Source organism: Perognathus longimembris, chromosome 6 (assembly GCF_023159225.1).
Source record: "Perognathus longimembris pacificus isolate PPM17 chromosome 6, ASM2315922v1, whole genome shotgun sequence".
NCBI lineage: Eukaryota > Metazoa > Chordata > Mammalia > Rodentia > Heteromyidae > Perognathus > Perognathus longimembris.
In genome coordinates this window covers 77,928,504-77,949,253 of record NC_063166.1, presented here as the reverse complement: position 1 = coordinate 77,949,253, position 20,750 = coordinate 77,928,504, and the positions used below count along the sequence as shown (strand labels likewise).

General features: G+C 47.0%; 1 long non-coding RNA gene across 1 annotated transcript; it reads left to right on the top strand.

Moving 5' to 3' along the window:
* The first annotated feature begins 710 nt into the window (after positions 1-710).
* LOC125352403 lies at positions 711-18,972 on the top strand. Its single transcript, XR_007211167.1, has 3 exons — positions 711-854; positions 16,561-16,568; positions 18,962-18,972. It is a non-coding gene; the product is annotated as an uncharacterized LOC125352403 (long non-coding RNA).
* Positions 18,973-20,750: the final 1,778 nt, after the last annotated feature.

Sequence of the window (20,750 nt, the reverse complement as noted above, 5' to 3'; positions counted from 1 at the left end):
CAGGTGGGGAGATGGTGGCCTGGGGCTTTTCCCTAGCTCAGAGATAGCTGGAGAATCATGCTGTGGGCAGACTGCAGTCCTGACCCAGGCAGGGAAACTGTGCTGAAACCACAGAGAAAGGCAGGCAAGGGGAAGAGAATCCATGGGGCTGGGGTGGGGTGAGGAGGGAAGGAAAGAAGTAAGGAGACACGTGTCCTCAGGTGGGGACTGGATGGCCCATTTGGGGTCCACCAGCAGCTGTGGGTGGCCGGAACACTTGAGGAGAGTATGGTGCTTCACCAAGTTTCCTCAAGTTCACAAGATGACTCTACAGGATTTGTGCTAGTGCTAAGAAAGAAGCCTAAGAGTTCATAGAAGTCACTGGGCACTGGTGGCCCACACCTGTAATCCCAGCTACTTAGAAGGCTGAGTATTGAGGATCACCATTTCAAGACTGCCTGGGCAGAAAATCCCATCGAGACTCTTATCTGCAATTAACCACTCAAGATCTGGAACTGGAGCTGGAGCTCAAAGTGGCAGCACATTTGCTTGAGAATATTACTCAATGTCAGGGAGAGAGCTTGCGTTCAAGTACCACAACTGACTAAACAAAAAAAGAAATCAGAGTTTTATTCTGGGTGAGTGGTGCTGTAGAACCTTCTTGTTTGTTTGTTTTGTGTTTTTTCCAGTCCTGGGGCTTGAACTCAGAGCCTGAGCACTGTCCCTGGCTTCTTTTTGCTTAAGGCTAGCACTCTACCACTTGAGCCACAGCTCCAGTTCTGGCTTTTTCTATATATGTGGTGCAGAGGAATTGAAGCCAGGGATTCATGTACATGAGGCAAGCACTCTGCCACAAGGCCATAGTCCCAACCCCTGTAGAAACTTCTTGATGTAAGAAGACAGGAAGAGACTGATGAGGAGGGGTTTTAGGCCTTTAAAGTTTCTACTCAGTAGGCTGATGTCAGGCTGATGTCAATTCTCTTTATTTTGGACAGAGTGGGACTGGAATTCAGTACCAGATGCTTTAGCTTATTGGCTAGTCCTCTACCAATTGAGCGATGCCTCCCACTCCAGGAAGATTACCATTCATTTGGAGACTTAGTGGAAAAGCTTGTTAAATTTCATTTGCAAATTAACCCGGTCAACATGACCTGTATATGTAAGTCAGAGGGTAGAGCTCCAGCTAAGTAAGGAATTTGGCTGTTGGAGCTGGTGGCTCATGCCTGTAATCTTTCCTACACAGGAGGCTGAGATATCAGTATGGAAATTCAAAGCTACTCCTGGCAGGAAATTCCAAGAGACTCTTATATCCAATTAATCATCAGAAATTAGGACGGCTTTGGGCAGTGAATTAGAGAAGGAGAAGGCATCCCCTCTACTTTTCTGTCTTAGGCTACCTTTGAACCTCCGTTCTCCACATCTCAACCTGAGTATTGAGATTGATAGACATTAGCCCTAAAGACAGCCCTGTACACCCTTCCTCCTCCCCAGTGTTTGCTGCTCACTGGTGAACTTCCTGTCCTGTGAATTTTCTCTCCGTAATGTGTCACATTGTGGGAGCCTATGATGGAGTCCCGTGCCTGGCTCTCCTAATGCTTAGACACATCACAAGTCAGTGCTTCCTCCAGGGCAGAGCAGCACACCTGAGTCGACAGCCCCATTGTGTTCATACATTCTTCTGTGCATGACCTTAGTGCCCTTCAAAACTCTTCCAACTTGAATTAATCATCAGAAAAACAAAAAATCAAATAGCAAAACTGGCCAAGATATATCTTGTGTGGCAGAGCACCTACCTAATAATTGAGTAGCCCTTACCTGAAGCCCCAGAAACACCAAAGACGAGAGAGAGAGAGAGAGAGAGAGAGAGAGAGAGAGAGAGAGAGAGAGAGAGAGAGAGAGAGAGCACATTTTCCCAGAGCACTTGGCTGTCTGGTAGAGAGCTTGCCTTGCCTGCCTATAAGACTCTGTTCATAGCACTACAAAAACCTAGAGAGTTTGGGGCCCTTGAAGGTGCACTGCTGTAACCCTAGCTACTCTGGAGGCTGATATCTAAGTATTGTGGTTGAAAGCCAGCCTGGGCCTATACATTTGTGAATCTCTTAGTTCCAAATAATACCAAAACCAGCTTGAAGTAGAGCTTTGATTCAAGTAGTAGACAGCTTGTCTTCAGCATAAACCCTCAGGGACAACCCAGGACCAGCACTAATAATAATCATGATAATGGCATGATGATGGTGGTGGTGATGATGATGATGATGATGATGATGGCGACGACGACAACCATGATGATGATTATGACGATAGACCCAGAAATATAGAGTGAAAACCAGGAAGAAGGACAAAACAAACAACAAAAACAACCCCCCCCAAACAAACAAACAAAAAACAAACCTAGAAAGAGAGAGAACATGGCTTCTTTGCAAACTGAAGAATCTTAGGTGGAGCCACAAGAACCCTTCAGATGAGGGTATCAGTGAAGGGACTCTGAGAAAATGACCTTAACTTAGAAATGGGCTCAGCTGCGCCCATGGAAGGCCCACAGAGAAGGATGCTGGGATAGGGGAGACAGAGCCCCACCTGGGACCTGGTGAGCATGTGCCTCACTTGCTGTGACTCACAAAGTCTTGGTGTCTTCCTGCCCTGCCCCTCTCCACCCCCACACCACCCTTCTGGCAGCCATGAAGCCAGCAGCAGGGAGAACTGGGAAGAGATGCCAGGACCAGCCTGCAGGGGGCGCCCTCACGTTGGATACAGGCAGAGGCCATGGTGGCCCAGGGAGGCCTGGGAGCCTCTGGATTATCTCTCTATCTCTCTCCTGGCCCACTGTGGATGGAGCAGGTGCCTCCCGTCCTCTGGGCCTCTCCCAGCACTTGTGGGGAGACGAGAGCTCATCAGCAAGGCTACCAAGTGACCCCAAATCCTCTGATGACCTCTGAAGTGGAGACCACCTTGCTTCATACACCCTAGCAGATGCTTTTTGGGGAGAGGTTCATTCCCAATCAGGGTTTGTGGGTTCAACACCAGTAAGATACAGGAAAAGTAGGGGTGTGTGTGTGTGTGTGAGGAGCAAGCAGGGGCTAAACCGAGTCAAGTACCAAGTTCAATCCCCTTACATGGCGGGAGATGAAGACGCCACTTCTCTGACATTCCCCTAATAGTTCTCTCCTTGGGAAGCCTGCCTTCCTGTCCCCACTCCAGTCTCCTTTCTTCCTTGGGAGAGAAACGTCAGACATCAGGCTTCAGCTCACCCTCCCCATTTCACAGTGGCAATGGAAAAGCATAGGAACCCAGACCTGGCTTTAGCTTCCAGTCGCAGAGCACAGCCAGGAGAGCAGAGGCCGGCAGAGTGTGCCAGGCCTGAGACGCCATGTGCTGTGCTCACCCACTCCACGCAATATTTGTTCTCTCTCTCTCTCTCTGTCTACCTACCTACTTGTGTATGTGTGTATGTATGTATGTATGTATGTATGTGTATGTATGTATGCATCTCTCTATCTACCAATGTATATATTTGTGTGTATGTGTATATGGTATATGTACGTACGTACCTACTTTTTATTCGTGTATTGAAGTGTTTTAGGGCCTGGATTCTATGCCTGAGCTTTCATACTCAAGGTGGCCCTCCACCACTTTAGCCACAGGTCTACTTCTGGCTTTTTGGAGAAAAAAACCTCTCATGAGCATTCCTGCCTGGGCTTGCTTTGAACCAGAATCCTCAGATCTCAGCCTCTTCTGTAGCTAGGATTGCAGGCATAAGTTCCCAAGCCCCAGTGTTTGTGAGGAATGTCTGTGCTACCTCCTGACCAGAAGAACAACTCTGTTTGCAAGAGAAAAGGACCAGTTTATTCTGCACCTGGGACCAAGCTCCAAGGCTTTGGAGACAAAGTTAGCAAACGAGTGCCCCCTTTAGGAAAGGGAGCAGGTTACAATAACATTCAGAGACAAAGAGAAGGAACCATGAGTGGATGGATACATTGCATAGGCACTGGTATAGGGGCCAGGAGACAGGAGTGGTAAGGTAGGGGCCAGGCCACTAGGCTGCACCTGATCCTCCATGGCAGGGTCTATTTGGGGTCATTTCGTTTCCTGTCATCAACATCTGACCACCTGACTCCAACAAACCGGTGTAGTATTTTATCATGGTTCTTGGTGAGAAGAAGCCAGCCACATCTGCAGGCCCGTGTCAGTTCATGACAACTCGAGCTGTTGCACTGAAGGCAGGATGGAATACGGCCTTTACCAGGAAAGTCCTCTAACATAGTATCAGGAACATCAATAGCAATACAGATATCTGTCTTATTGGAGTTTGACACTATATTAGGTGTAGTCAACTGAGTATGAGGGAGGAGTTTAAGAGCTAAGTTATCAAAGTTTTTATCAGTAGAATACAGAAACCCTGAGAAGGGCTCTCCTTTTGGCAGACGTATAAAAGAGTGTGGCCAGTCAAGAGCCTGTAATTTCTGTTCAGCTGCATTGAACCTGAGAATGAGAGATCTGTTCACTGGGGGATACGTGAAGCTTGCATCTTTCCAAGTGAAATGAGATGGATAAAAGAGAGAATGGTGCGTGGCAGGCCGGACACGATTAGAGCCACCGGTGTCCAGACAGGACAGAAGCAGCAGCAGGTGGACCATCCCCATGGTCACCAGGCTCCCCATTGGCGCCATCATCAGGACAGCACAGCAAGGCCAACTCCAACCACGTGGCAGATTCTAGAGCTGCACAGCTAAGTCTTCTGCATGTACTGAGGAGAGAGGAGAACAAGGGGAAAGTGTGGTTGATGCCCGAGGGACTCAGGGGTCAATGCAGTTAACAGGGCTGTCCCCTGGTTTTCTCCAGTCCATGTGGATTTGTCTCTAGGTGTGGACGTCAGGAGGAGGGGAGGAACGTGGGTCCCAGCGCACCCCAGCAGCTGTGTGTCCTGTGGACTGAGTAGCAGGTGACATGGTCCTGGTCCCCAAGGTGGAAGGGTTTGGGGCGTCTCTTCCTGTCTAGGCGGTCACCTCCACTTACCGTAAGAGGAATTTGCAGACAATTTGCGACATTTAGTTCTCATTTCCCGATTCTTGCATATGTAACAAGGTCCCTTTAACCCCGGTGAGGGCCAGCAGAGTGGCAGGCTCTGAGACCACAGGGAGGTCACAGACAAGCTGTCGCTGCAGCTGAGGATTCCATCCATGGCCAGAGGACACAGACAGAACAAGGACCCTGCAGGAGCCCAGAATCCAGCCCTGTGCTTTGAGCTCCACTGACAGCAAGGCTGCTTCCTCCTCTAGAGGACGGATCTGGTGGCAGGAATCCAGTACACAGGGGTTCCTGGCTCTTGGTGGAGTCTGTGTAGGGGCTGAGGTCAGGGGTGTCCTTTTCTTTAGATGTTCCACACACTGTGTTCTGGGTCACCACTTGGATGCAGAGGTGACAGGGTCCAGACACTGTCCCTATGGGCATGGGTTGCATGGCAGTGGTCAACTATGAGCAGGCCCGAGAGGCACCAGCCTATATAGCTAGCTATGAAATGGCTGACAGCTCAGTAATGGAGTTGAATAGCCAACCTGCATAGAAATTCTTGGGAATTTATCTCTAATCAAGCATGAATATAACATCCTGGAGGTGTGGCTCAAGCAGTAGAGCACCAAGTGTGAGAAAGCAAGAGAACAATCAATCAAGTATCGGATTTCTACACACCAGAATTCACAAAAAGATGTCTGTAAGTATTAAATTATTATTGTTATTAAAGCCAAGGCAGAACTATCTGTGAATTTAGAGAATAGATCTGATACCATATAAGGAAATGTTGAGAAGGAGGAAGAGGAGTTGAGAGCTGACAAGCACAGCAGCAGTACTCTGCTTTCAGACTCAGTGCTAAGCACCCACGCTGAGTGCAAGAGCTCACTGCGTCTCCACACAGTGGAAGTGCTCTGCTTCCCGAATCCAGGCCTGTTGGCGATTTAGTTTGGCCTTAAGGGGGGAAGGGCGACAGAGCTCCCAAGACGCTGCCCTTCCCCTAGCCCTGGGGCAGTGTGGGATGGAGCCCCTCCTACTTTCCGGCCTCAACCGGAAGAGAAGCAAGCGGTTCTCGCCTCTCGGCTCGGCCATGCGTCTAATGGCGGAGGCTTGGCCCTTGGGGGATTGTGGTCCCTGCCTATAGAGGAAGTTTCATGACATCCCCTGATAAGCATCCCCGTTTAGCCATCAGCTAGTCACCCCAAGTCCCTCTCCTTCCCACCTTTGTCACCATAAGAAATTTTTCTGCCCTCCCTCTGGACGGGTGAGACTGATGGACCATCGAATCGTCAACCCGATGTCTCTTTCTGCCGCCGTTCCTGACACGTGAGGGGACCGGGGCGGGGGTCTCGGCATTTCTCCTCAGCTTAGCGAAGTCCGCAAAGATACGCTTTACTCCTTCCACGGGTGGGAGGGGTAGAGCCGAGTTTCTTTCACAATTTGGGAGATAGGGGGAAGGAGGTCCCCAGCCCCCAACATCTAGTGCCCGAATGCGGGGTGGGCAAAGGAACGCATGGCCGGGAATTTCAGGGTTCAGTGACCCCACAGATTGTGGTGAGTAAGTGGGTTTTCAGAGGAGAAAGTGCCCACCCTGAGGGGGGGCAAACACATAGAGAGGGAACAGGGATGGGCTCGCGGGGCCTCGCGAGTCCCGGGACACAGTGCCGGAAAGAGTTGTCCCGCCATGGCGGCTTCACACCAGGCGGGGTTGAGCGGAGGCGAGCGTCCCGCAGAGACGCAGCAGGGGAGCGCTGGGGATGGCGGTGGCACTGGCGGCTGGGGAGCCCGGAGCGGATGCCACCATCTTGCCTGGGAGCCCCCACCCTCCTGGCTTTTCCAGGTCCCGATCTGTGAACGGGTGGCGGGCACACGAGTGTTTGGGCTCCGCGTGGCCACAGGCCGGGGGCTTCACTCGGGTTCACGAGCGGCGGCGAGCGCCTGCGAGCGCCTGACTCTGGGGACATGGAGGCAGCGGCAGTTGCATTCTTGGGGTGCCCGGGGCGGTTTGCCCTGCGCTGGCCCCCTCCTCTTTTCCAATTCTGAGACCTGCTGCAGCCTGGCGGCTGTGAGCGGTGCAGTTTTGACTGGAAAGTGCTTTATGTTGGCTCCCTCCCCCCGCCTCTGAGGCCTGGGAAGGCTGGATAATCTGCTTTAAAGGAGACAAAAGGGTTGTTGGTTTTTTGTCAATGTTCGCTAGTCGGAGATTTGTTAACTCTGAGTTTGCGGGATAAATCCTAAACTTGGTTAACAGATGAACTAGATTCCAAATTTTTCCACCGCAGCTGGGCGGGGACTCAAGAGACTGGCTGACCTCCAGAGATTTTGCCACAGCTGGGCGGGGCTGGCGCCTACCTGTGAAGGAACCCCCCCCCCCCCCCCCCCCCCCCCGCTTCCCTGCACGTTTTCTCTCTGTGTCAAGCTTACAGCTGCAGGCGGGGTTAAAACAAGGAATAGCCTCAAATTATAAACTAAAACGGAGTATTACAAAGGGAAACAAAGAGTTTAATACAGCAATAAGTAATTTGGTTGGATTTCCTATAATTACCAGTTCAATGATACAAAAATTGGAGGAGTTTTTCTGGATGGATGGAAAGTTTGCTTATCTGGTGTGATTTGAAAAAATTGTCATGTTGGGAGTCACAGATTTGTCTTGGGATTCGGTGACTAGGAGAGGTTTCTTTTGTTTTTTATCAACCACGTGGTTCTATTATGGGCAAAATAATACCATTTGCCACTGGAATTCCAGAAAACTTAAATGACCAATCAAAAAAGCAATTTTAAGGGGCTGGGGATATGGCCTAGTGGCAAGAGAGCTTGCCTCCTATACATGAGGCCCTGGGTTCGATTCCCCAGCACCACATATACAGAAAACGGCCAGAAGTGGCGCTGTGGCTCAAGTGGCAGAGTGCTAGCCTTGAGCAAAAAGGAAGCCAGGGACAGTGCTCAGGCCTTGAGTCCAAGGCCCAGGACTGGCCAAAAAAAAAAAAAAAAAAAAAGCAATTTTAAGAGCGCTCAGGGTTCATATGTGTGTCTGTGTGTCTGTATGTCTGTCTGGTAAAACTTAAAAGCAGAACAAAAATAGGTTTTCAACCCAAACGGGTCGTGTTCGGGTGCAAGCAAATATGTCTATGAAAAACTCCAAAAAGGTTCAAATATACAGCAGGTGGTGTAAGTACAATGATATAAAACCAGTGTTTTTTTTTTTATATTCAGTGTGTTAAAAGTCAAGTGTACATCTAGTCCTGACAATTCTTTGGCATAAATTAAGATTTTACCTTCCCATTTTTCTCTCCTGTGTTCTCATAAACTCTCAAGATCAAGAAATAGGAATCATTTCATACAAATGTGACTATTAACCTAAATTTTCCTAACCCCAAATTAAACATTTTGATTCCTAGGATGCAGGTCCAACGCGTGTGCTAGCTGTCTGTTCCCAAGCTGCCTGGTTTCACTACTAACGAAACCTTGGTCTCTCTCTCTCTCTCTTGCCTTGGAAACTGCTCAAACAATTTATGAGCCTTGTGAGGATTTGAATAGTCCTATCGTAACAGTTACTCCAGGTTAAAAACGTCCTAGTTATGGTGGTGGCCACAGAGATAGCCATGTGGATTTTGTGATTAAGAAAATCCTTTTACCCTGCTTAAACCAGAAGGGCATCAGCCTACAAAAGCCAGAAATGTTGGGGGATTTTAAATACCAACCAGTCTGTGTAGAAATTTTGCAGGCAACCCAAAACGAGATGTGACAGTCTATCCAGAGATGCCACTGCAGCCTTGCCCAGATCTCTCCATCGCATGGCATGGAACCTGCCAATTTGGGATGAAAGACGCAGCCACTGCTAAAACTGAAAATTCCACACTGCTTTAACCCTTTGCCCCCAGTAATCATTTATCTGTGTTCTCTCTCACCTGCCAGTAAGATGAAATGGCGTGATTCAGATTGGTGGTACATAGATCTCATGTTCTCTAAGTGTTACAGCAAAACCTTAACAAGCAGTTTTTGGTCAGCTCTCAAGAAGTTACAAATGGATTATCTCTGTTGTTTTCCTTGCTGCTCAGTTGGAGATAAAAAGGGCTTGTATGACGAAGACTTCCTGGGTACAGTTCAAAGCCAGCCCGGGCAAAAGAAAAAATCTCTTTAAATCTCCACCTCCCAGTTAACCAGCAAAGAGCCAGATTGAGAGCTTGGCTCAAGAGAACCAGGTAAATGTTGAAAGCGGCACCGTGGCTCAAGTGGTAGAGCACTAGTCTTGAACAGAAGTGCTCAGGGACAGTGCTCAGGCCCTGAGTTCAAAACCCGTAAATGTGGATAGGAGCATGCCATCCCAGCAACAAGCGCTGGAATTCCTGGGACTTAGCCAGTCCAGGAGATGGGAATGTGGAGTGGAGTGAGAGGAGAATGGTGTTGTATCCTAAACGGAGCTGTCTTGTCTCGCCCTTTTAAAACGGATCAGAGCTGGGAAATCGAAAGAAATAATACCTGTCCATTTTCCTTTTTTCTGCCAGTTGTGTGTATATATATATATATGTATATATGTATATATGTATATATGTACATGTACACGTATATATATGTATATGTGTATATATACATATATATGTATATGCATACATATATATGTATATGTAAACATGTATATATTGCCTCTGACTGGCTATGCCAAATCGGTTTTCTATCACTAAACACTTCTTTCAGTCATTTCTCCTTACCTGTTCATTTTACAATGGGATTTATGCTCCAAATGGAACTTTCCTGGCTTATGCCCAGGCTATATTCTACGCCATTCATGTTAACTAGCCCTATAAACTTATCAATCTTTTGCCTGACCTTTTCAAAAGTCTCTTTTAACAGAATAACATCTCTTGCTGAGATCACCACCTGGGAACTTGCCATTCATAGCCGTCACCCTAACACAGACCTGAACCCTGGAGGCCCCAGCCCTGGAAACTTCTGGGTATGCCCATGATGCAGGAGTTGTCCAGAGGAGACCATGGAACCCTCTGGCCCTAGGGACCATTCTCATGGTAATGATGGGAACTTTTGCCAGCCACACTGGACGGTGCCAGGCTGATCAGGGGCCCTTGATTACATCCACCCCTTTCAGCAGGAAGTAGCTACAGAAGAAAAGACCTTCACCCATACCCCCTGCCTGGTGCCCGCCGGTGTAATAATTTAAAAAAAACAAAAGGAGGGGGTAGCCCCCAGGATTAATTAAGGATAGTTATGCTTATATTAAATATCTTAAACAATTTTAAATAATCCCAAATCAGTGTGGGATGGAACATTGTATGTGCCTTTCAAGATTGGAAAACTAAACCTAGAGCACTTGCTCTGGAGAAATGTCTTGTTGCTTTCTCTAGGAAAACAAGGACAATACTGGATTTCTTCTGCTCTTCCAAGAGAATATAGAAAGCTTTCCTGCACACAACGTTGATAGCGACGTTTTCTTTCCCTGTCTGCCTTCTAGACTCTTCTTGAGCGTCTCTCATGGCGCGATTTTTTGCCATGGCAATATTGCGCACGGCTTTGCACAGGGACTGAAATAGGAAATTTCACTGTTTCTCCCTTGCCTTTCACCCTGCTGTTAGGGAGTCCCATTAGAGGGAAATAGGAGCTGAGGGTTTTGACACTCAACCTCAATGTTTCATGATAAAAATGTTTTTTATTTATTTATTTATTTTTTGGCCAGTCCTGGGGCTTGGACTCAGGGCCTGAGCACTGTCCCTGGCTTCTTTTTTTGCTCAAGGCTAGCACTCTGCCACTTGAGCCACAGCGCCACTTCTGGCCATTTTCTGTATATGTGGTGCTGGGGAATCGAACCCAGGGCCTCATGTATATGAGGCAGGCGCTCTTGCCACTAGGCCATATCCCCAGCCCCATGATAAAAATGTTTTAAAAGTAAGCGCAAAGGTTTAGCACCTTCGCTTCAATGTTTATAAAGAAAAAGGAATGTTTTACTAACCACTTGTGTTTAAGTTATCAGCTACTGTGAACTACCAGAGATGCCAAAGCTTCAACCTCACTGCCAAAAGAGAGATGATGCCTGCATTATCTTGAGTGGCATGGAAACAGACTAAAGACTCCAACTTTTCTGGACTTGTTCTGCCTTATGCCTACATATGTGCTGTCCGTTTACAGCATCCCCTGCTCATTTAAAAAACAAAAAGAGGCAGATGTTGGGAATTTAGTTTGGCCTTAAGGGGGGAAGGGCGACAGAGCTCCCAAGATGCTGCCCTTCCCCTAGCCCTGGGGCAGTGTGGGAGGGAGCCCCTCCCACCTTCCCGGCCTCAACCAGAAGAGAAGAAAGCGGTCCCCGCCTCTCAGCTCGACCATGTGTATAATGGTGGAGGCCTGGCCCTTGGGGGATAGTGGTCCCCGCCCATAGAGGAAGTTTCATAACATCACCTGATGGGCAGCCCAGCTCAGCCAATCAGCTAGTCACCCCAAGTCCCTCTCCTTTCCGCCTTTGTCACCGTAATAACTTCTTCTGCCCTCCCTCTGGACGGGTGAGACTGATGGACCATTGAATCGTCTCCCCGAAGTCTCTTTCTGCCACCGTTCCTGACAAGTGAGGGGACCGGGGAGGGGGGTCTCAGCTTTTCTCCCCAGCTCAGCGAAGTCCGCAAAGATACGCTTTACTCCTTCCACGGGCGGGAGGGGTAGAGCCGACTTTCTTTCACAATTTGGGATCAGGCATCCCCCTGGGAGATAGGGGGAAGAGGGTCCCGAGCCCCCAACACAGGCCCACAGAGCTGAGGTGCATACCTGAGCAGCTGATGGCAGAGTCAGGATGAGAGTGTGGCAGTCCTGCTTCAGAGCCTTCCCCGCTGGCTGGGGCTGAGGCTGGAGACGGGAATTCCGCAGCTTCTGTGGTCCACTGAGAATGGGACACTGGGCCTGAGACCAGGGGACACTTTTAAAGGGATTTGGAGTTGTGGACGTGACTGTGACTGGGGACAAAGTGTGGAACAAACAAATTTCTACAGATCCATGTCTGCAATTGGGGGAGAAACAGCCTGGAGCTGTTCCCTAGAAGAGAGATTGCTGGAGAATTGTGCTGTGGGCAGACTACAGTCCTGAGTGGGGCAAGGAAATGATGCTGAAACCACAGAGAAAGGCAGGTAAGGGGAAGAGGGAGAAAGAAGGAGGAAGGGGAAGGAGGGAGGGCTGGAAGGAGACACACCACACATCCTCAGGGTGGTGACTTGCTGTCCCCTCTGGGGTTCACAGCAGCTGTAGGTGGCAGGATTACAGTGAAGGGAAGACGGTGCTTCATCGAGATTCTGCCAATCAATTCCAATGATGACTTTACAGACTTCGAGCTAGAGCTGAGGCAGCAGATGAAGAATTCACTGTAGGCCTTGGGTGGTGCTGCAGAATCTTCTAGATGTAAGAAAGCAGAAAATGGATGAGGAAGGGGGTTCAGCCTCCAAGCTTCCTACTCCAGAGCTTCCTGTCTGGAAGGTTGCAATTCTTTTTTGGAGAAGTGTGGGGCTGAGATTGGGACTTGAACTCAGTACCTGATTCTTTAGCTTATAGGCTAGCATCTACCACCTGAGACTCGCCTCACATCCCAGGTTTATGGTTCACTGTGCTCCCTAGTGGATAAGTTTGTTAAACTTCATCAGCTAAACCTGAGAGTGATTTATACCTCAGGGGTAGAAAGCCAATATAGTAAGGAAGCTAATCCTGCACAGGGGCCTGTGTTCCAAAGAGAGTACTCTCACAACAAACAAACAAACAAACAAAACCATTAAAGGAACAGAAAAAATAAAATAAAAGGCAGAATCAGCCATACAAGAAATATTTATTGTGCAACTACAATGGCTGTGCTCTGAGTGCCACCTGGGGACAGGTGACAGGACACATAGACACATAGTCCCTGCCTCTGTGCACAGAAGTAAGGAAGTAGAGCGGCAGGCCGGGATGTAGCTAGGTGTTGAGAAGGAAGCTCATGGTGTTGCCCAGACTCTATGACTTGAGTCACATCTGGACCCTTGGGATGGAGACCCTGCAGGTGGATGGACCACAACCCACAGCACCTGAGCTGGGCTCGGGCTGGGGAGGCTGAGAGCAGAGGAGGGAGGCCGGCTGTTGGGTCAGACGCAGGGAGAGAGGGAGGAGGCTTCATCAGAAATGAGGGGCAGAGTCAGTGACGCACAGACACCTGGCAGGCTGTGTGCAGAGTGGCAGGATTTCCTTATGAGATGAGCAAGGCAGCCACTAGTTCTATGACAAGTCCCATGGCAGATAACTGAGTGGTGATCACCGTGTGTGGTGTCTGCCCAGGAATGTGACAGGCCATGCTGACTGTGGCACATGAATGCGCACCTGTGGCCATGCTCTGGTGAGAGGCTGTTTCTGCTCACCCACCTCTCAATGCCTTACTCAATGCCACTGCCTTACATAGTCTTGTCGTGTCTTTCAACCCCTTTAAGATGGGTGAAAACAACCCCATGCTGGTGGCTCATGCCTATCATCTGTCTGGGGATCATTATCCTGGGGCAAGTAAGTACGTGAGACTCCTAGCACCAATTAACCACAACATGCCTGAAGCCGGGCTATGGCTCAATTGGTAGAGTGCAAACGCTCAGCAACAGCTCGCAAGCCCAGAGCCCAAGCCCCAGGAATGGAAAAACACAAAGAATAAACAAAAAAAGATGGGACAAAGTACTTTTGGCTTAAGGTCCTGATGAAGGTCAGGCCTGGTGGTAGGGATGTAGCTCAGTGGCAGAGCACTGGGCTCCAAATGAAATTCAACCCTCCCCTCTCTCCCCCACAAAACTAGAAACCAATTCAAGGGGCAAGCATTGATCTGGATTTGGGCCTCAGCACCAGGAAATCCTGGAAGGTTCTGGGTGGAGGAGTAGAGCATGGGATTTAGACATGGCCTGGTGCCAGGTGACTGAGCACACACAACCTGGCCATGTGTAGATTGTCATTCCACAAACTCATCCAGAGCTCCTCCAGAAGCCACTGGTTCTGGTGGGTTCCAGTGTTCATCCATCTCCACTGTGTGTGGGCCCCAACAAGGCAGCAAGAGAGACCGGAGAGGGATACAATAGTGATCAACTTAAAGGTGCAACAAAGGCTGGGGGGGGGGGACCCTGGGCCGCCTGTGAGCGCTGCTTCAGGTATCACCTGACAACACTTTCACTGGAATCTGTACTAGCCGCATGTAGCATAATGTACCATGCTGTTTCCTTTTCTGTTTTGGTGTTCTAATGATATACTGACAGCAAGGCTGCTTCGTCCTCTAGAGGATGGAGCTGGTGGAAGGAAACCAGGACACACGGTCTCCTGGCTCTTGTTGGAGTCTGTGGGGTGGGGGCTGAGAGCAGAGAGTTCTTTCCTTTGAGGCCTTCCCCATGCTTAGTGGCTGTGATCACATCTAGAAAGCAGAGATGATAGAGGCCAGTCACTGCCCTGAAGATTCAGGGCTCCCTGGCAGAGCTTTACATATGCCCAGGCTCCAGAGACTCAGGCCTGTAAACCAAGCTACCCTAATGGCTGGGAGCTCAAGCAAGGTGATGGAAAGCCAAAAGACAGCCTGAATAGACTCCATCTCCAATTAACCAAGAACAAACTAGATGGGAGATGTGCAATACTACATTAGAAAAAGGAAGACTGAGAATTTAAGTCCATAAATTTTAGCACACATAGGAGAGGCTGTAAATAAAAATCACTAAGTATTGTATTATTGTTCATGAATTGAGCACTTTACCACTAGGCCATGTTCTCAGCCCCAGCATTATATTATTGTTGTCATTAGAGCCTAGGCAGGACAATCTGTGGTTTTGTAAACCCAATGTGGGTTTGTAAACCCAATAGGGCCCAATATGCTGGCCTGCAGAGCTTCGTTCAGAAGGAGGAAGGGAGTTGAGAGCTGGCAAGCACAGCAGCAGTAGCTCGCTTCCAGACTCAGTGCTAAGCACCCACACTGACTGTGAGAGCTCACTGCATCTGCCCACAGTGGAAGTGCTCTGCTCCCCGAATCCTAGGCCCACAGAGCTGAGGTGCTTACCTGAGCAGCTGATGGCAGAATCAGGTAGGTTGTGTTGGCAGTCCTGCTTCAGAGCCTTCCCAGCTGGCTGGGTCTGAGGCTGGAGAAGGGAATTCCCCAGCTCCCGTGGTCCACTAGGAATGGGACACTGGGCCTGAGACCCTGGAACTCTTTTAAAGGGCGTTAGAGATTGGGACGTGACTGAGACTGTGACTGGGGATGACGTGTGGAACAAACAGAAGTTTCCTCAGATCTGTGGATTTCTGCAGGTGGGGAGATCGTGGCCTGGGGCTGTTCCCTAGCACAGAGATAGCTGGAGAATCAGGAAGTGGGCATGGCTGCCCTACCCAGGCAGGGAAACTGTACTGAAACCACAGAGAAAGGCAGGCAAGGGGAAGAGAATCCATGGGGCCGGGTGGGGTAAGGAGAGAAGACAGGAAGGAAACATGCCACATGTCCTCAGGTGGGGACTTGATGGCCAATATGGGGTTCACAGCATCCGTGGGTGGCGGGAACACTTGAAGGGAGGATGGTGTTTCGCCAAGTTTCCTCAAGTTCACAGGATGACTCTACAGGATTGGAGTTAGTGCTAAGAAAGAAGCTCCAGAATTCATAGAGGTCACTGGGCACTGGTGGCCCACACCTGTAATCCCAGCTACTTAGAAGGATGAGAACTGAGGATCACCATTCCAAGACTGCCTGGGCAGAAAATCCCATTGAGACTCTTTTTTTTTTGGCCAGTCCTAGGCCGTGAACTCAGAGCCTGAGCACTGTCCCTGGCTTCTTTTTTTGCTCAAGGCTAGCACTCTGCCACTTGAGCCACAGCGCCACTTCTGGCCATTTTCTGTATATGTGGTGCTGAGGAATCAAACCCAGGGCCTCATGTATAGGAGGCAAGCACTCTTGCCACTAGGCCATATTCCCAGCCCCCAGCCCATCGAGACTCTTATCTGCAATTAACCACTCATGATCTGGAACTGAAGCTGGAGCTCAAAGTGGTAGCACATTTGCCTTGAGAATATTTCTCAATGACAGGGAGAGATCCTGCGTTCAAGTCCCACAACTGACTAAACAACAACGACAATAAAATCAGTTTTATTCTTGGTGAGTTGTGCTGTAGAACCTTCTTTTTTTTTTTTTTTTTTTTTTTTTTTTTTGCTTTTTGCCAGTCCTGGGGCTGGAACTCAGGGCCTAGCACTGTCCCCTGGCTTCTTTTTGCTGAAGGCTAGCACTCTATCACTTGAGCCACAGGACCACTTCTGGCTTTTTCTTTATATGTGGTGCTGAGGAATTGAAGCCAGGGCTTCATGTATATGAGGTAAACACTCGGCCATAAGGCCATAGTCCCAGCCCCTGTAGAAAGTTCTTGATGTCAGAAGACGGCAATAGATTGATGAGGAAGGGGTTCTAGGCCTTTAGACTTGCTACTTAGGAGGCTGATGTTAGGCAGACTTCAATTCTCTTTATTTTGGATAGATTGGGACTGGAATTCAGTATCAGATCCTTTAGCTTATTGGCTAGTCCTTGACCAATTGAACAATGCCTCCCACTCCAGGAAGATTACCATTCATTAGGATCCTTTGTGGAAAAGCTTGTTAAGTTTCATTTGAAAATTAACCTGCTTAACCTGACCTGTATATGTAAGTCAGAGGGTAGAGCTCCAGCTAACTATGGAATTTGGCTGCCTGAGCTAGTGGCTCATTCCTGTAGTCTTTCCTACAAGGAGGCTGAGATCTCAGTATGGAAATTCAAAGCTACTCGCGGCAGGAAAGTCCATGAGACTTTTTTTTTTTTTACGGTTCAATTTATTTTATTATTTATATATATGTTTTTTATTAATTAAAAATTTTTGACACAGTTTTGTGCAAAAGGGGTACAGTTACATAATAGGGCACTGTGTACCTTTCTTGTGATATCTTACACCCTGTTTTTCTTTCCCTTCCCTAGATCAGGTAGACATATATACAATACCCAGTGTACAAGAAACATATACAGGGGCTGGGGATATAGCCTAGTGGCAAGAGTGCCTGCCTCGGATACACGAGGCCCTAGGTTCGATTCCCCAGCACCACATATACAGAAAAAAACGGCCAGAAGCGGCGCTGTGGCTCACGTGGCAGAGTGCTAGACTTGAGCGGGAAGAAGCCAGGGACAGTGCTCAGGCCCTGAGTCCAAGGCCCAGGACTGGCCAAAAAAAAAAAAAAAAAAAAAAAAAGAAACATATACAGTAGCCACATGGCCTACGCCAAAGGAAATTCACCTTGGACTTTAAATGTAACGTCAACAATAGAGTTTGCTTATCTTTGTCTTATATGAACATATATACATAGCTTTTGAGCTATTGTGATCCACAGAGAGGTCTATTTTGACCTTTATATGTTGAGTAGTTGTTTGGTTTTAGTTACATAATGTAGGGCCTCTGACCCAAACCTGTGGGAAATACCATTTGACAAGCAGTTTTTGGTTTCCCAGGCCTGGTCTCTACTGTCTCTCCATCCCCCCACCTTGACAGTTATATATCAAGGAGATCATGCCCCTTTGTTTTCTGTGTTCTAGGCTTGTCTCGCACAACGTTATTTGTTCAAGTTCTGACCATTTCCCTGTGAATACCAATATTTCACCATTCCTAATCGCTATGTAGTATTCCATTGTGTATAGGTACCATATTTTTTGGATCCATTCATCGGTGGAGGGGCATCTGGGTTGTTTCCATATTTTGGCTATTGTGAATTGTGCAGCGATAAACATGGATGTACAGATGTCTTTTTGATATCTTGAGGCCTGTTGTTCAGGATAGATGCCTAGGAGTGGTATGGCTGGGTCACAGGGTAGGTCTATGTTGAGCTTTTTGAGGAACCTCCATACTATTCTCAAAAGTGGTTGTACTAATTTGCACTCCCACCAACAATGGAGAAGGGTTCCTCTTTCTCCGCACCCCCTCCAGCATTTGTTGTTGCCTGAGTTCAGAGTATAGGCCATTCTAACTGGAGTGAGGTGGTATCTCAGGGTTGTTTTTATTTGCATTTCCTTTGCATTGCCAGGGATGTTGAACATTTCCTCATATGTTTCTTTGCCATATTTATCTCTTCTCCTGTGAAGTCTTTCTTTAGCTCCTTTGCCCATTTCCTAATTGGTTTACTGGGCTTGGAGGGAGTTAGTTTTTTGAGTTCTATGTAGGTGACAGATATTAGGCCTTTGTCTGTTGCTGTGCTGGTGAAGCTCCTTTCCCATATGGTTGGCTGTCTTTCTAGTTTGGTGGCTATGTCTTTAGCTGTGCAGGAACTCTTTATTTTGTAGTAGTCCCATTTGTCGAGACTCTTCCCTATCTGTTGTACCCCTGGGACTCCATTCAGGAAGTTTCTTCCTGTGCATATAAGTTCTAGTGTCTCTCCTACTCTGTCCTTCAGTAGTTTCAAAGATTCAGGTTTGATATTGAGGTCTTTGACCCATTTTGAGTTGATCTTGGTGCATGGTGATAGGCTTGGGTCTATTTTGAGTTTTCTGCATATGGCTGCCCAGTTCTCCCAGCACCAGTAGTTGAAGAGGCTATGTTTATTCCATTGTATGTCTTTAGCTCCTTTGTCAAATATCAGCTGACTGTAAGAGTGCGGTTTTATTTCTGGATCTTCAATTGTGATCCATTGGTCTTCCGGTCTGTTTTCATATCAATACCAGGCTGTTTTTGTTATGATGGCCCTATAGTAGAGCTTGAAGTCTGGTATTGTGATACCTTCTGCACTGCTTTTTTTTGCCTAGAATTGCTTTGGCTATTCTATGTCTTTTGCTGTTCTATATGAATTTATGGATTGCTTTCTCTATTTCAGTGAAGAATGTAACTGGGATTTTGATAGGGATTGCATTGAATTTGTATAACAATTGGGGCAATATGGCCATTTTCACTATATTGATTTTGCCTACCCATGAGCATGGGAGGTCTTTCCATCTCCTTGTGTCCTCTTTGATTTCCCTTTTTAGATTTTTATAGTTCTCATTAAATAGGTCCTTCACATCTTTAGTTAGGTTGATCCCTAGGTAATTTATTCTTTTTTAGCTACTGTAAATGGTATTATTTTCATAATTTCCTTTTCTGCTTGTACATTGCTGGTGTACAGAAAAGTTGCTAACTTTTGAGGGTTGATTTTGTATCCTGTTATTTTGCCAAAATGGTATATTAGGTGTAGGAGTTTGGGGACTGAGTTTTTTGGGTCCTTCAGATATAAGATCATGTCGTCTGTGAATAGGGATAGTTTGATTTCCTCTTTGCCGATGTGGATCCCTTTGATGTCTTCTCTTGCCTTATTGCTATGGCTAGGGATTCCAGCACTATGCTGAAAAGAAGTGGGGAGAGTGGGCCTCCTTGTCTTGTTCCTGAGTTTAGGAGGAATGATTTTAGTTTCTCTCCATTTAATACTATATTAGCAGTAGGTCTGTTGTATATGGCTTTTATTATTTTAAAGAATGTTCCATCTATTCCTGTTTCTCCAGAGCTTTTAATAAGTATGGATGTTGTATTTTGTCAAAGGCTTTTTGGGCATCGACTGAGATAACAATGTGATTCTTGACTTCAGTTCTGTTTATGTGATGAATTACCTTAATAGATTTATGGATGTTGAAACACCCTTGTGTCTGTGGGATGAAGCCTACTTGGTCATGATGTATAATTTTCTTGATCAGTTTCTGGATCCTGTTAGCTAATATTTTATTGAGGAGCTTTGCGTCTGTGTTCATTAGTGATATTGGTCTGTTGGGTCTTTATCTGGTTTGGGGATGAGTATAATATTAGCTTCATAGAATGAGTTTGGGATTTCTCCCTCTGTTTCTATTTTGCAGAAGAGTTTGAGGAGTGCTGATATTAGCTCCTCACTAAAGGTTTTATAGAATTCATTGGTGATTCCATCTGGGCCTGGGTTTTTGTTTATTGGGAGGCTCTTGATTACCCCCGGTATCTCGCTGTAAGTTATTGGTTTATGTAGTTGATTTATTTCTTCTTGATTCAGTTTGGGCAGTTTATACTTCTCTAAGAATTGATCCATTTCTTTAAAATTACTGTTTTTTAGTGAGTAGAGGTACTGGAAATAGTTCCTTATGGTTGTTTGAATATCGTGTGTACTTGGTGTAATTTTTCCGGTGGAGTTCCTGATTTTACGTATATGAGACTCTTCTCTTCTTTTTTTTTTGTAAGTCTTGCAAGGGGTCTGTAATTTTATTTATTTTCTCAAAGAACCAGCTTTTAGTTTTATTTATTTGTTGAATGGTCTTTCTATTTTCAATCAGATTTATCTCTTCTTTAATCTTTGTTATCTCTCTTCCTTGTCATTTTAGATTTGATTATTTCTTGTTTCTCCAGATGTTTTAGTTTCCTTGTGCGGTTTTGCACCTGCTCTGCTTTCATTCTTTCAATGTGAGTGCTGAGGGCAATGATCTTGCCCCTCAGTTCTTCCTTAGCTGTCTGTATCCCTTAGGTTTCTTTGCGACGTATTTTCTTTGTTGTGGCTTATTAATTCATTAATTTCATCCTTAATTTGTTCTGTGATGCACGTGTTAGATAACAGTGAGGGGTTTAGCTTCCAAGTATTTGTATAGCCTCTGTGGTATCCTTTGTTATTGAGGGTTACCTTGATTCCGCTATCAGATATAATACATGGGATCACATCAATACTCTTGTATTTGCTGAGGTTCTTTGTGTGGACTATAACATGATCTATTTTGAAGCATGTTCCGGGGGCTGCTGAGAAGAATGTGTATTTGGTCTCTGTAGGGTGAA